The sequence below is a fragment of the Pleurodeles waltl genome, chromosome 4_1, assembly GCF_031143425.1.
Source record: "Pleurodeles waltl isolate 20211129_DDA chromosome 4_1, aPleWal1.hap1.20221129, whole genome shotgun sequence".
Taxonomy (NCBI): Eukaryota; Metazoa; Chordata; class Amphibia; order Caudata; family Salamandridae; genus Pleurodeles; species Pleurodeles waltl.
The window spans coordinates 848,824,164-848,838,415 of NC_090442.1; positions in this window are offsets into that span (position 1 = coordinate 848,824,164).

Sequence of the window (14,252 nt, forward strand, 5' to 3'; positions counted from 1 at the left end):
GCGTACTCCAAATGAAGTTGTAGAAGGAGTGTGCATATTCCGCAATGTGAGAGTAGGGAAGTTGTCGAACTTCATATGTATGTGGCGCTTTGTGTTAAAAAATTGTCCATGTGGTTGTTGATGTACGGACCCTGCGTGGTCTAAAACTCCGGACTATATTGTAAAGTGTATGAGACACTTGGGTTTTATGTTGTAATCTGTCTGGTTTAGTAGGTCGATCGGGCGTGGTTGACAAGTCAGAGTGTGAGTCAAAGTGAGTGAAAGAAAATTTAAACTGAGATTTGGTGAGTCCTATGTGCACCAGGACAGACCCACTGATCAGCTGAGAGTAAAATTTGTGGGTCGAATTTTGCTTGCGAATCTGGGCGACTCAGAAATAAGGAGTAGCTGATAGAGCAAAAGCTGTCAGTGAAAAATCCATAAGGGTTCTGAAGCGATTGTGCTACCTCTCCTGTAGTAAACCAGCATATTTGGTTTTTGTTTTTTGATTAGTGCTCACAATTTTTGCATTAGTTTGTGTGAATTGGAGTTTGGGAGGGCAAGCTGTAAGACTTTGCCAGCCACAGTACGTGTGAGTGTGATGTCATTGGAGCTGCGCTGGGATAGGTCAGTTAGTGAGAAGGGTCGCACACGGATTGACAGACGTCCATGAGAGGCAATGGGTGAGAAAGTAGGTGAAAGGAATTCTGGGATTAAAAGTTACTTCCTGATTTCATTTTGAATAACGAAAAAGGTAGAAAAGATTACATTTTTCAAAGCTTTAAAGAGTGCCTTAAGGGGAGATACGTATGTTATAACGAGTATAGGCAGGGCTACACAGCTGGAAGGTATACCAGCTTACATTGTAATGGAAGAGAAGAGTGTCGCGCCATTTCTTTGGCTAAAGCAATGGTGCAAAGTGACAGAGAAGGATGGGAACTTAGCATTTCCTACAAATGGGATGTTCAATTTGAGGGTTTTGGAGCATTTAAGGATGGTGCTAAATGAATCGAAGCCCCTTCCAAAACCAGCACAGATTGAGGCATTACAGATGTGGGAGCTAGTAGCCAGAGAGCAGCAGCAACAGAAGTTTAAGAGGAGGATGAGAAAGGCAGAAAAGACTTTAGCAGAGGACAGTGATCAGAAAGTTTGGAGGATGGAGACTTTGCACAGAATTAAGTTGTTTCTGGCAATTATGTAGGACAATGAGAAGGACGGTAGGAAAGTTACTAGAAAGACTAACAGAAGTCCGTCCAAAAGCAGGGAGGCTGTAAAGTCTTCAACGGTGTAGGAGGAATCAGATGATGATGAGTTTATTACACAGTTATTAAGAAATCGCCCACTGCCATATACAGCACATGAGAGTGGTCTGAGTACCAGTGCTGATCCGACAGCTCTAACACAGGTTAATGGGACAATAAGTCCAATGCAGGTTAATACTAGCCTGACACAGAATGCGATGCAGAGTTGTCTTAATGTGCCTACTACTCCTGTAGTACAAAGTCAGATGCAACTACCACAGGTTCAGAGAATTTACCCTGATGTGCCCATTATGGAAACAACTTCAAACTTAATGGTGCCTACGGAACAGGTTTACCCGAGACCAATGATGGTTCAGACTGAACCAACTCCACTTTTACTGTCCCAAGTGCAGCCACAGGTTCCTTATCTTTATTTCGGCTGTAAGCCATAAAAGTAAACAAAACAAGACATATCATGGTTAAGAAACATAGCACTTAAATTTTTTTTAAGAATGTGTAGATAATATTATTTTTAAGCATTTTTGTTTTCACAAATCTCAAGACGTATAAAAATATTAGATCGTTAGAATTTGGCTTCAATCAATTAAAATTTATCGGACTAATTAATTATAATCTAAAACCAAGTTATTAAAAGCACGTAATTATCAAAGTTATAGTTCATGTCTCCTATATTTTTTACAAGAACCTCGCCTCTGGGGGACCAATTTTATCATTTATCTCTGTTCACTAATATAGACGGCGAAAATGACAGAATTTACTTTTTTAAGACCCCTAAATACATATTGTGGTCACAGATTTGTAAAAACATGCAAATCATCATTATTCTTTAAACTAAAAGTCCAGACCATTAAGGCTATAGCTTTATCCAATTAGGAACTGATATATTAAATGCGTATAGTCTAAAACCAATGTGTTGGAATTACACATTTATAATAGTTCTTTTGTTCTTATTAACCATGCACTTCGTAGGTATCCCACCACAGAGAAAACTATTTTATCACTTGTATCAGTTGTTAGGAGTCGTAATGCCGTATTCCATTCCCTTATTCCAATTTCCCTACATAATGCAGCCACAGGTAATGCCGAGATTCACTCCAGTAACAGAGACACAGTCAGATATGACTCCAATGATGAATCAGAACATGGGAGTTACTCTCCCACAGAGCGTAAGTGCAAGACCAACCCCAGATGCTATATCACTACCTATCACTGCTGTTCCAGCTGTACCCTTATTTGCACAGAAGAAACCTACTGTAGGTGAACAGGGAGCAATGCCCCAGAATATAATGAGGGGAGGACATAATGAAAATGCTCGACTAGTCTTTCCTGTGGGACAGACTTTTGATGGATCAAGATCACTGTTAGACCTTAGTCCATTTGTACCACTTCCAGATACTATGGTAGGATCAAATGTTAGCCAGAGTTTGAAATTATTGACACTGCAGACCCCGAATGCCGGTGCACAGCAGGTACCACCAGTTCAAGCCAGTAACATTTTGCTGCAAGGATTAGCAGTTCAACAGTTGACTGAATGGTTAGACAAGTTGAATACCCCACAGAGTGTTCCGAAAGGAAAGGAGTGTTCGAATTATGCCAGGCTAAGCATGGAAGTGGGTGAACTCATTGAGGTAACTATGGGGGTGAACAGGTTAGAATCCTACACATAGGCAGAATTGAGATATTTGTGCCCGAAGATTTCGAGGGAAGTGAGCAATGTACAGCAGAAACTAGCAGACCTGGCAGAGAAGCACGTCATCGAAATAAAGAAAACAAAGGATTTGAAAAAGAGTTACAGATTAGATTTTCAGGCTAAAGATTTTAAACACATGAGATCTGCCAGAATGAGGGCACACCTTAAGGAGTTGCTTCAAAGTGCCCAGACCGGGGGAGCTTTAGACAAATGAGAAGGCAGATGGGTAAAGAAAAGAGACAAAAGAAAAAGGGATTCTGTGGAGCTGACTGCAAATGTGCAGCAGGATAAAGATCCAGTGAAAATTTTACCAATGAGGGAGATTCCAGGAGGGAACTTTGTTCATGTCCCTTGGAGCAGAAGTGACGTACTATCATTTACAAATGATTATCCAAGAATGAGAGAGAAGCCAGTAGAGTGGTCTCAGCAGACATTTAGGTTTGTGAAACTTGCGAAGCGCCTGTGGGAGGACTTGAACACATTACTAGAGATAGTAGTTCCAGCTGATCTGTGGATTGATTGTAAGTAGAGTGTAGATTGGCCAACAAGCAAACCAGAGAGAGACAAGAATACAGGTGTACCATCTCCTGAGGTAATGAAATATTAGTATAAGGTGACTGCATTTTTGAAAATTAGCATTTCTCCCAAGAATATTGATTGGCAGAGGATTCACAGGACAGCTCAGGAAGCAAAGAAGTCGATACATGCATATTATGAGAGATTGTTGCAGGTGTTCAAGCATTACAGTGGTACAGAGACAATTGAGACAAGAGACATGATTCATTTTGTGTTCAGATTTGTGGAAGGGTTGAGACCTGACATTAGCCAGATGATTAAGAGTCATTTGATTTGCTTGCAAGCAAAGCTGATTGATGAGGTGTTGCAGTGTGCAAAATACGGCAGTGATGACCTTGAAATGAAGCAGAAAAAGTTGAAAGAGAAGGCAATGGTAATGCAGATTAAAGCAGCTCAAAAGGGAATACAAACAAATTTTCCACAACAGTTGCCGCAACAACAGCAGGGAAACATGATGTTTCAGCCCCAGATGAGAGGTAGAGGACGTGGAGGTAATGTGAATTATGGTCCAGACTTAGGTACTGTAGGGGTTCAGAATGATGTGCAAGGAATGAAGAAATTATTGCCATGTCATGTTTGCAGAGCTGTTGGACATTGGAAACAGGAGTGTCGGATGATGGTGCAGGAAGGTGGCGTTCAGCAAAGTAATGACATCAATTCATTCCAGAACATGAGAGGGCCAAGAGTGAAAGGTCCTAATCCAAATGTTCAAAATAATGTGAATCAAGTGCAGAATTTCCAGCCACAGCATCAGGTGAAAATGTCACATGTACAAATAACACAGTTGCAGCCAATGCAATAGCAGGTTCCCATGGTACCAAGACAGCAAATTCAAATACCTCAAGCGCTAATGGAACAGCAACATATGATTCTTTCTCAACAGGTCACAGGTCAGGGGCTCAACCAAAGTAATAACACAGTGTACCAATTCCCGTTACACAGTGAGAATTAAATAAATTATGATTGGATGAGTGACAGTTCGGATGAGGAACCATGTGTGCTTGCAATTTCCATAGAAGTGGATCAGAGAGGTACCTATTTGAAGGGAAAAGTTATGGGTCACAGAGTTTCATTCTTGGTTGACACAGGAGCTACACGATCTACAGTGAGAAGTGCAGAAGTTCCAAATTTGACCCTTTCAGGTAAAAGAGTTCAGATTGTAGGAGTAGCGAATCAGTTTTGACCAATCCAATTACAGAACCGGTTCAGGTTAAAATTCGCAACTTTCAGGGATTGCACAAGTTTGTAGTCTGCGATTCAAGTCCAGTATCCCTAATGGGAAGAGACTTGCTGTGTAAAATACGATGTTTGATTACTTGTTCAAATGACAGAATTGAGATTCAGATGAATAGTGATGATGAAGATGACCAAACCCCATAGCTAGAAGTTGAAACTCTAAATGAGGAGTATCCTCTGATTTAATTTTTCCCGATGTTCACAATGAAGGAGCTTACTCCTGATTTGCAGGTAGCGGTTAAGGAGAAAGTGTGGGATTTGAGAGGAAAAGAAGTAGGTCTGATAAAAGGAGTTGAGCCAGTTAAAATTACTGTAAAGACAAATGCAGTTTTTCCTCAACTTCCTCAGTACCACATGCCATAAGATGTCCTTATGAAGGTCGCCCAGATAATTGCAGACTTTGTAAAGCAAGGGGTTTTGAAGGAAGTATTGAGCGGTCCATGTAATTCACCGATAATTGGTTTGCAAAAGCCCTGTGGGAAAGTTTGAATTGTCCAGGACTTGAGAAAAATAAATGAGATTGTGGTCAAATATTGTCCAGTGGTGCCAAATCTAGCTGTGATAATGTTTCAGATTCCATGTGATGCTGAGTAGTTCACTGTAATTGATTTGTCGCAAGCCATCATTTCTGTGCCTCCTCATGAGGATAGCCAATTTCTCTTTTGTTTCAAATTTCTGGATCGAGTTTACTGCTGGTGCAGAATTCCTCATGGGTTTTCAGAGTCACCTTCCATATTCAATCAGATCTTGAAAAAGAATTTGGAGTCGTTGGAATTGCCTTTCCAATAGACCTTGGTGCAGTACATTGATGACTTGCTGATTGCGTCCAAAACAAGGGACGAGTGCAAGTATAATACGATTGCCCAGTTGAACCATTTAGGAAAGAATGGTCACAAAGTGTCTCCGCTAAAATTGCAATACTGTCAGAAACTTGTGAAATACTTGGGTCACCAGATTGAGAAGGGATCAAGAAAGATATACAGAGAAAGGATTACAGCCATATTGCAGATAAATCCCCCGACCACACAGAAAGATGTCAGGATGTTTTTAGGGATGGTAGGCTACTGTTGCTAATAGATTTCAGTCATTTTGAGACCATTGCAGAAGCTGACTCACAAGGAAGTCACTGATCCTATAGTGTTAGACCGGTCTGGAATGAAAGCGTTCACTCAATTAAGAGAGTCTGTGCAAGGCTCCAGCATTGCGTATGCTTGATTACACGAAACCTTTCATTGTTTTGTCATGATAGTGATGAATGTTCTTTGTCTGTCTTGGCACAGGTCCATGGAGGAGTAAACAGACCAGTAGCATATTTTTTCAGCTACTTTGGACCCAGTTTCAGCAGCCCTACCAGGTTGTTTGCGTGCAGTTGCAGCAGTTGGGCAACGCCTTAAACAGCGTGAAGGCACTGTGATGGGACATCCTCTGACTGTAATTGTCCCTCACTCTATTTAGATTATACTTACAAGGCTGAAAACCCCATATTTGACTGGTGCGAGGCTGACCAGATATGAAACGAGTATTCTAGGGTCACCAAATGTGTCAATGAAAAAATTTACAGTTCTGAACCTGGCAACCTTACTCCCAAATGAAAATGTTGAAATTGAAAAGATGGAAGATGTTGGCATGATTGTCTTAAAGTAGCTGATTTGTGCACAAAACTGAGACCTGGCATTAGAGGCATCCGATTGGAAGAAAATGACCAAATTATTTTTGTTGATGGTTCTTGTCTGAGAGACAATGCAGGGACACTAGGACCAGGATATGCTGTGTGCACAATTAATGGTATTTTGGAAGCTTCTTGGCTTTGAGGAGTGTATTCTGCCCAAGTAGCGGAACTGGTAGCCCTTACCAGAGCGTGCCATGTTTCTGCTCAGCTGAAAGTTACACCAGTAACTTCTGGTCTACTAGTGAGAAATGGTGAAAGGATTAAAGAACTGTTACATGCTATTCAAATTCCTGAAAAGATTGCCGTGGTGAAATGGAGTGCACATCTGAAGTCGTAGGACTTTGATTCATTGGGAAATGAATATGCGGATCAAGTCACAAGGTTTTGCATGTTGAACTGTATATTGTTTAAAGATAGGTGTGAACTATTACCTGAAGAAGACAAAACATGTTCAAGTTTTGCATTGAAACTAATTGACACCTTGGAGGAATTGAAAATGTTGCAAATTAATGCTGACAGGGAAGAAAAACGTTCATGGAGCAAAATGAATTGTGTGCAAAGACAAGATGAATTGTGGGTTTCAAACCCTTCAGAAGGGGTTCAAAAGAGAGTCAATTGAAGCCATTCAAATGATATGGGCCATCTTAATGGGCACCCAATCGTACATTTTGACCTATTAAGGTTCCTTCTTACGAGGTTTCAAACTACAAGTGCTCCAGCACTTGTAGTCCTTCCTCTATTTTTTAGCTCCCTCGGACTCTCTGAGTCCGTCTTTTGTTTTGTTAACAGACGCGCTGAGAACAGCGGCGTCTATTTAATGGCACGGAACACACCCGACCCGGTTGTTTCCGGGAGGTGGTCTCCGAGGGTAGGTCCTACAACAGGACCGGTGCACCATTATGTAAGTACGTTTGCGTTTGAGCTTAAACGTCCTGATTTGCAATATATATTTTTTTCACTTTGGTTTTCACTTGGTGGCTGGGCAAACGTGCCGGTAGCTGACACGAGTTTGATTCTAATTGATTTTGATTCTAATCGATTCTAATAGTTTTTCGACGTAACTTTCCACAGACTATATACCGTTATAAGAACTGCATGTAGCTCTGCCTTCAGCCATTTGAAAGAAAGGCGTAAGTGCCGGTATTTGATACCTATTGAGCCACTAGCTCATTAATCTAAATACAGATCATTTACATATACTGCATGATGAGTAATGTGTTATTTTGCTCATACCTTTTTTTGGATAACACACGTCATGATTTTACCTGGTCATGCTAAAATTTATAATTTGACCACATGATGGATGTTCATCGGTTTTACCATTATATTAATTATTAACTATATTAGCTGTGGCACCATTAGGCTATTTTTCCACACCATCTTGGCACTCGTCAATTTCGTAAGCCATTTGTATGACCATATTTTCATTCTACATTTACATGACAAGTCACGTCTTCCTTTAATGTCTCCATGTTGATTTACAACCAGTGTCACTTTGAGTCCAAGAGACGCCTTACCCATGGAACCTGTTCTCGAGTAGGGGGTGGTAAGCATTTTTCCTGTGTAATGTCCTATTCATTGCCATTTTTTCTTTTGACCAGAGTTTGGTTGCGCCATTTCTCATTTGATATTTATTATAATAGTGAGATCTGTTTCATACTCTTTTGGCGGTTTTATCTTTGTTTTGCAGGGTACCTGTATTACCAGTCAACTAAAGTAAGTGACCGGTTTTCATATATTTATAAAGAGGTTTACTTACCGAGTCATATAGGTCCTGATGAAGCGTCAGTGGATCTGGATAGACCAATAGGCGCGAAACATGTCGACCATCACATAGAAGTTTCCTTCAATTAATTTTTTTAGGACACTCTATTACATTTATTGACTTTTTGGAAGATATATGAGCATAATCCTCAATTTCACTTTCAAAATTGCTTTTAACCTTGGTCTTCATCCTTGTTATACCAGACCGATTAAATGATGAAGTTTATGGATGAATAACCAATTTTAGAACCTCTTCCACTTCTTTTCACTTGGGGTGGTGACTTGCGGCACCCGTACTTTGTACTGTTGAATTTTTCAGTCACTATCTCAAACATTCGGCTGAGAGCCCCCACTACGGGGTGCCCACTAGGCATTGCAGTGCCGGCCTAGTGAGGAGCTATTCCCGATGATGATACCAGTCATCCAGAGTGATGCTTGAGGGCTCTTGCTCCTGAGATTTCAGGTCTCTCCTGTTTTCATTCTATTTCCGCCTATCTTTGTGCCTTTGGAACAGTGTACCTTTACATAATCATAGGTACTATCATGGTCAAGCACATATTGGGAGGGATGCCATGATTGGGTTGTTCAAACATGATTGGTTCAACCAAAGGTTTAGACAAGTTGCTGAAGCAGTTTGCCATGGTTGTGTCATTTGCCAACAACTGAACGAGGGAAAAGGGACAGTGGTTAATTTGAGCCACATTGGAAGAGCAGGAGGTACATTCAGCAGGATGCAGATGGATTTTATTGAGATGCTTGTGTGTGGAGGTTTGAGATATGTGTTGATGATTGTTTGCATGTTTAGTCACTGGATTGAAGCTTACCGTACATGAAGAAATGATAGTCTCACAGTAGCAAAACTACTGCTTAGGGAACTTATACTGCATTTGGGGTTTCCAATCTCTTTAGAATCAGTTATGGGAAGTCACTTCAACAATGAAGTACTTAAATTATTATGTGCAGCACTGGACACTGAGCAGAAGTTGCATTGTAGTTACCGCCCTGAAGTATCAGGACTAGTGGAACAGATGAATGGTACCTTGAAGTCAAGAGTTGCAAAGATGTGTGCGCCCACAAATTTGAAATGGCCTGACGCATTGCCTTTAGTTTTGATGTAAATGAGATACACACCCGACAGGAAGACAGGATTGTCACTACATGAGATCCTTATGGGCTTAGCCATGAGGTTGACTGCGGTGCCTGCATATGCACTTGTCACCATTACAGATGATATGGTGTTGGACTACTGATGTGGCTGATGTGGTTCACTCTTTCTCTCAGCAGGTGGAAGCCACCACACTGCAACCGATCCATGACCCAGGGCACAACCTGAGAATCGGACACTGGGTTGCGGTCCGGAAACACGTGAGGAAAACATATTTGGAGCCTTGTTGGAAAGGTCCTTTCCAGGTAATTCTGAAAACTACCATAGCTGTTAAATGCACTAGAATTATGAATTGGACCCATGCCAGTCACATGACATGGCATGTCCACTGGATCATGAAGAAGAAGAGTTGTTGAGAGTACCAACAACAGTGAAACAAGTCTCAGGGCCGGAAAGAGAACAAAGAGGAACTGAGACCGGATTTGAGCCTGTTGAGGACGGTTCAGTCACTCCTGTGAGAGACGAAGGAGAAGACCTCCAGGAGGGTGACGGAGAGCCTATCTCAATTGGGGCAGCAGGAGAGCTGAGTCAGAGGAGGGCTTTCCAAGAAGCAAACGATCTTGAGAGACACAAAAAAAACACAATCAAAAAGGGACAGGGAGATTTACCCGAGGTCCAGTGTACGGCCTCCCTAGGTACTGAACAATTTCAAAAAGAGTACACTGTTTCTATAGAAGATAGAAGACAGAGAGGCACAGGTTTATAAGGACACTTCTTCAATTAGAAGCAAGAGCCCTCACACATCCAATGGATGTCATGCTTCATCATAGGGCCAGCTCCTCGTCAGGCCGGTGCTGCAATGCCTGACCGGCCATGTAAGGGGGCACTTTACCGGTGATATTTTAACAGGAGTGTGTGCCAGAGTAGGAATCAATTCAAACCTTTCATCAACAGAAAGCAAGAGAAAAAGGAGAAGTTTAAAATTGGCTCTGGGGCCTACAAACAACTAATTTTATTGGTGTGAAGACCCTAGGTCAAGATTAAAAACAAAAAGGGAGTGGAGAAGAAATAATATTCCACCACTCTACTAGAAACACCAGATTAAAAAGGACAGTTTCCCTTTAGCTGATTTTATGGTCAACATGTTTCGCGCAGTAGGGCCCATATTTATACTTTTTGATGCAAAACTGCACCGATGCAGTTTTGCGTCAAAAATATTACCGCCGGCTAACGCCATTTCTGTGCGCTGTGCTGGCGTCAAATTTATACTTTGACGCACGGCGGCGCAAACCACAGGTGTGAGTAATTTTCTTTGATGCACACCGCAGCGTCACGTCGTAAAGGAAAACTACGTTAACGCAGCGGAAATGACTGTGAGCTGATTTACGACACCGCAAACCGGATATGCAGCGTTTTTTGATGCAATAGCATCAAAACACGCCGCAAACACAGCTATTTCAGCAGAGGATAGCCAAAATGGATCCCAGATGCCTGTACAGACCCCAGGAAGATGACAACATACCAGGAACCAGCCAGGAGGACCCACACAAGACCCATGACAGGGAGAAGAAGAAAAGAAAGTGTCGCTTCAGTGCAGAGGAGCAGGAAATTCTGGTTCAAGAGGTGACGGAAAACCTGCACCAACTGTTTGTCACCTCAAAGTTGCTAATCAGTAGGAGAGAGGCAATATGGCAACAAATTGTTGACAAGATTAACAGTGTGGTAGAAGTATGCAGAACAGTCATCGAGTGCAAGAAACACTGGCATAACTGCAAGCGCAGGATCAAGGAAAAGATGTGCAGGACAGGAAGGCAGCACTGCAGACTGGAGGTGGGAGTCCAGCACCGCAGGAGGCCCTGGACCACATGGAGGAGATGGTCACAGCCGTTATCCCTGAGGGGATCGTCACAGGAATTCAAGGACAGGACAGCACAGACTACCAGGAGACAACACACATGCAGGGCAAGTCGCATGGGGAATTAAAATGCACTAATGTTAACTGCAACCGGGGGGGATACCTACTACACAATGCATGTAAGTCATCATATACATGGAGTGGCATGGGTAAAGGGGCACGGCACGGGGCATGGCCCGTTCAGAGAAAACCTGGGGCACACCATTACACAACACCAACAACCTTTCCATGGGGGTATGCTGCCCTGCCAACGATGTTGCAAAGGTAAAGCCAACCCAGGAGGGAAGGGCACAACGTCAAACTGACATCCCATCACACGTCAGCCACTATACTCCCTACATTAACTAGGGCCTAATTAACAACCTCTAGCCATACCGACAACTGGAATGTAACATTGACAACAGTTGCCACTACCACCTCCGCTGTGTGTGCTGGTCAAGTAGCCAATGGCAGTAAGGTCCCCATGGATCATACATGTCTGGAAGCGACGATGGCTACAGTGTCTGGGGAAAGGGCCCCTGCCTTCACTTCGGAGGAGTTGGAGGAACTAGTGGATGGGGTCCTCCCCCAGTACATGCAACTTTACGGTCCTCCAGACAGACAGGTGGGTACACTGTGATCATGCTGCGTGGCCAATGCCTGTTTTGAGTGGTGAGGATGGAAGATACATGTGGGGGGGGTTGAGGCCTGCATGTGCAGATGTTGAGTGTATGTGCGTCAGGGCATGGGTGGGAACTGGTGGGCGATGAGTATGACGGTCCTGACGGGTGAGTAATTTCCTTTCCCCCGTACCATTCCTCTAGGTCAGCTCCCACCAGAAGAAGGGTATTGGCATGCCACCGCCAAGGATGTCCGGACCCTGGGGGTCTACCACGGATGGAGCACCCACTGCCATAAAATATGATGGCAGAGGCCCAGCTGGGGATGGCCTCCCAACGTGGAAGGGGTGCCCGTCACACCATGACACCTCTGATGTACCGGATTCTGGCGGTGGCCTATCCGGAGTTGGATGGGCACTAGAGGGCATCACAGCAGCCACAAGGGGGTGAGTACACTCTCATTCAGCTGACTCTGCACGCATTATGAGGTGTCTGGGTGGGGGAGGTGGGCTGTGGGTTCCCCTAGGCCAGGGCCAACTTTGTAGGCAAGGTCCCTTGTGAGGCAGGCTCTGTGGCACCCCAACCCCACTAGTGGTAAGAGCCATCTACACCTAGTCAGGCTCCTGTGACTTCCAGGTGTGCAGCAATTGGGCTTAGGCCTTGTACCCCATGGGCATGTGAATTTAATAGGAACTGTTAGTGCATGGCGTAGTAGTGAGGGCTGCTTTCTGTGTGTTGTGTCCGCCGACAGTAGTGGCGTTGCATGCACTGAACATGTTTTTCTTCTGTTCCCCCCCCCCTTTTTGTTGTCTCCCTGTTCTTGTGTGCAATAGCATCATCAGGCAGAGGAGCAGTGGCACCGGAGCAGGAGGGAGCTGCAAACCCCTTGGCCTTGGAGGGTGAAGCAACGGAGTCTGAAGCCACCACAGAGGGCGAGGGGAGCTCCACTACGGGGACAGGAGCATACACCAGTGACAGCGACTCCTCCTCTGATGGAAGCTCCATTGCGGTGGCGGGCACCTCTGTGCCCACCGCATCAACAGGTACAGCCACCACCCCGCCTACCAGCACCGTCCTCCCAGCAGCCCCTCAGCGTGTGTCCTGTGTCCGCTCACCCAGGAGGGTGTGCATCTCCTTCGCCCCAGGCACCTCAGGCCCTGCCCCAGTCAGCCCTGCTGCCCTCATTGAGGAGGCAATTGACCTCCTAAGATCCCTCACTGCTGGGCAATCTACCATTTTGAATGCCATCCAGGGTGTTGAGAGGCATTTGCAACAAACAAATGCATTCCTGGAGGGCATTCATTCTGGGCAGGTGGCCCAACATAGAGCATTTCAGTCTCTAGCCTCAGAACTCATGCCAGCCATTGTCCCTGTGTCCAGCCTCCCCCTCCAACTTTCACTACCCAGACCCAATCCCCTGTACCTCAGCCTATCCCAAGCACACCATCAGACCAGCATGCACACTCATCAACACACAAGAGTGGACATGGCAAACTACACATCTCACAAGCACTCACACAAGCACCAACCCCATGCAGACACAGCAACATCCACTGCCTCCACTGTGTCCCCCTCCTCCAGGCCCTCCTCCCTCCCTGTCTCATCTCCACTCATACCTGCATGCACTACATCCTCAGCCACTACCTCCATCACCAGCACGCCCATCACCACAAACCGCTCACGTACACTCACCACCCCCACTACCATGCACACATCCCCAGTGTCCTCTCCCAGTGTGTCTGTGAGCCCTCCTCCCAAAATACACAAACGCAGGCACACACCCACCCAACAGCCATCCACCTCACAACAGCCTCCGGCCCATGCACCTTTACCCAAATTCAGCAGACGTACACCTCCTACAACCACTACCTCTTCCTCCACTCCCAAACCCACTCCATCTTCCCATCCCGGTGTCTAAGAAGCTTTTCCTGGCTAAAATTGACCTCTTCCCTTCACCTCCCCCCTCGTCCTTCCCCTAGGGCCAGGCTTTCCAGGTCCCAGCCCAGCACCTCAGCCACAAAAATCCCCAGGCACAGTGGTGCCAGAAACTACGGGGTCATCGAGTCTGCCACCCATCAGGGCTGCCAGTGTGCCACGTAGCGACGGCAAGGACATTCCGCCACCTGCCATGTGAAGAAGGTGCACACATCCCAGAGGGAGAAGCTGCACCTACCAGCCACCAAGGACTCCACAAAAACAAAAGGAGATAGTGTCAAGACACCTGCGGCACCATCAAAGGTGGGGAACGGACAAAAGCAGAAGAGCAGGTCAGGACAGGGCACGGTGGCACCGACTGAGGGACCAGTGTCACCCCTTCTGTCCACTACAACACCAACATGTACGGTGACGAACACCGCAAGCTGCCCCGCCACCAGCACTGCCACCTGCACCGCCACCTGCACAGCCACCAGCACCTCTGCAGCCTCAGTGACAGTCCACAGCATCTTTTCCAGTGGG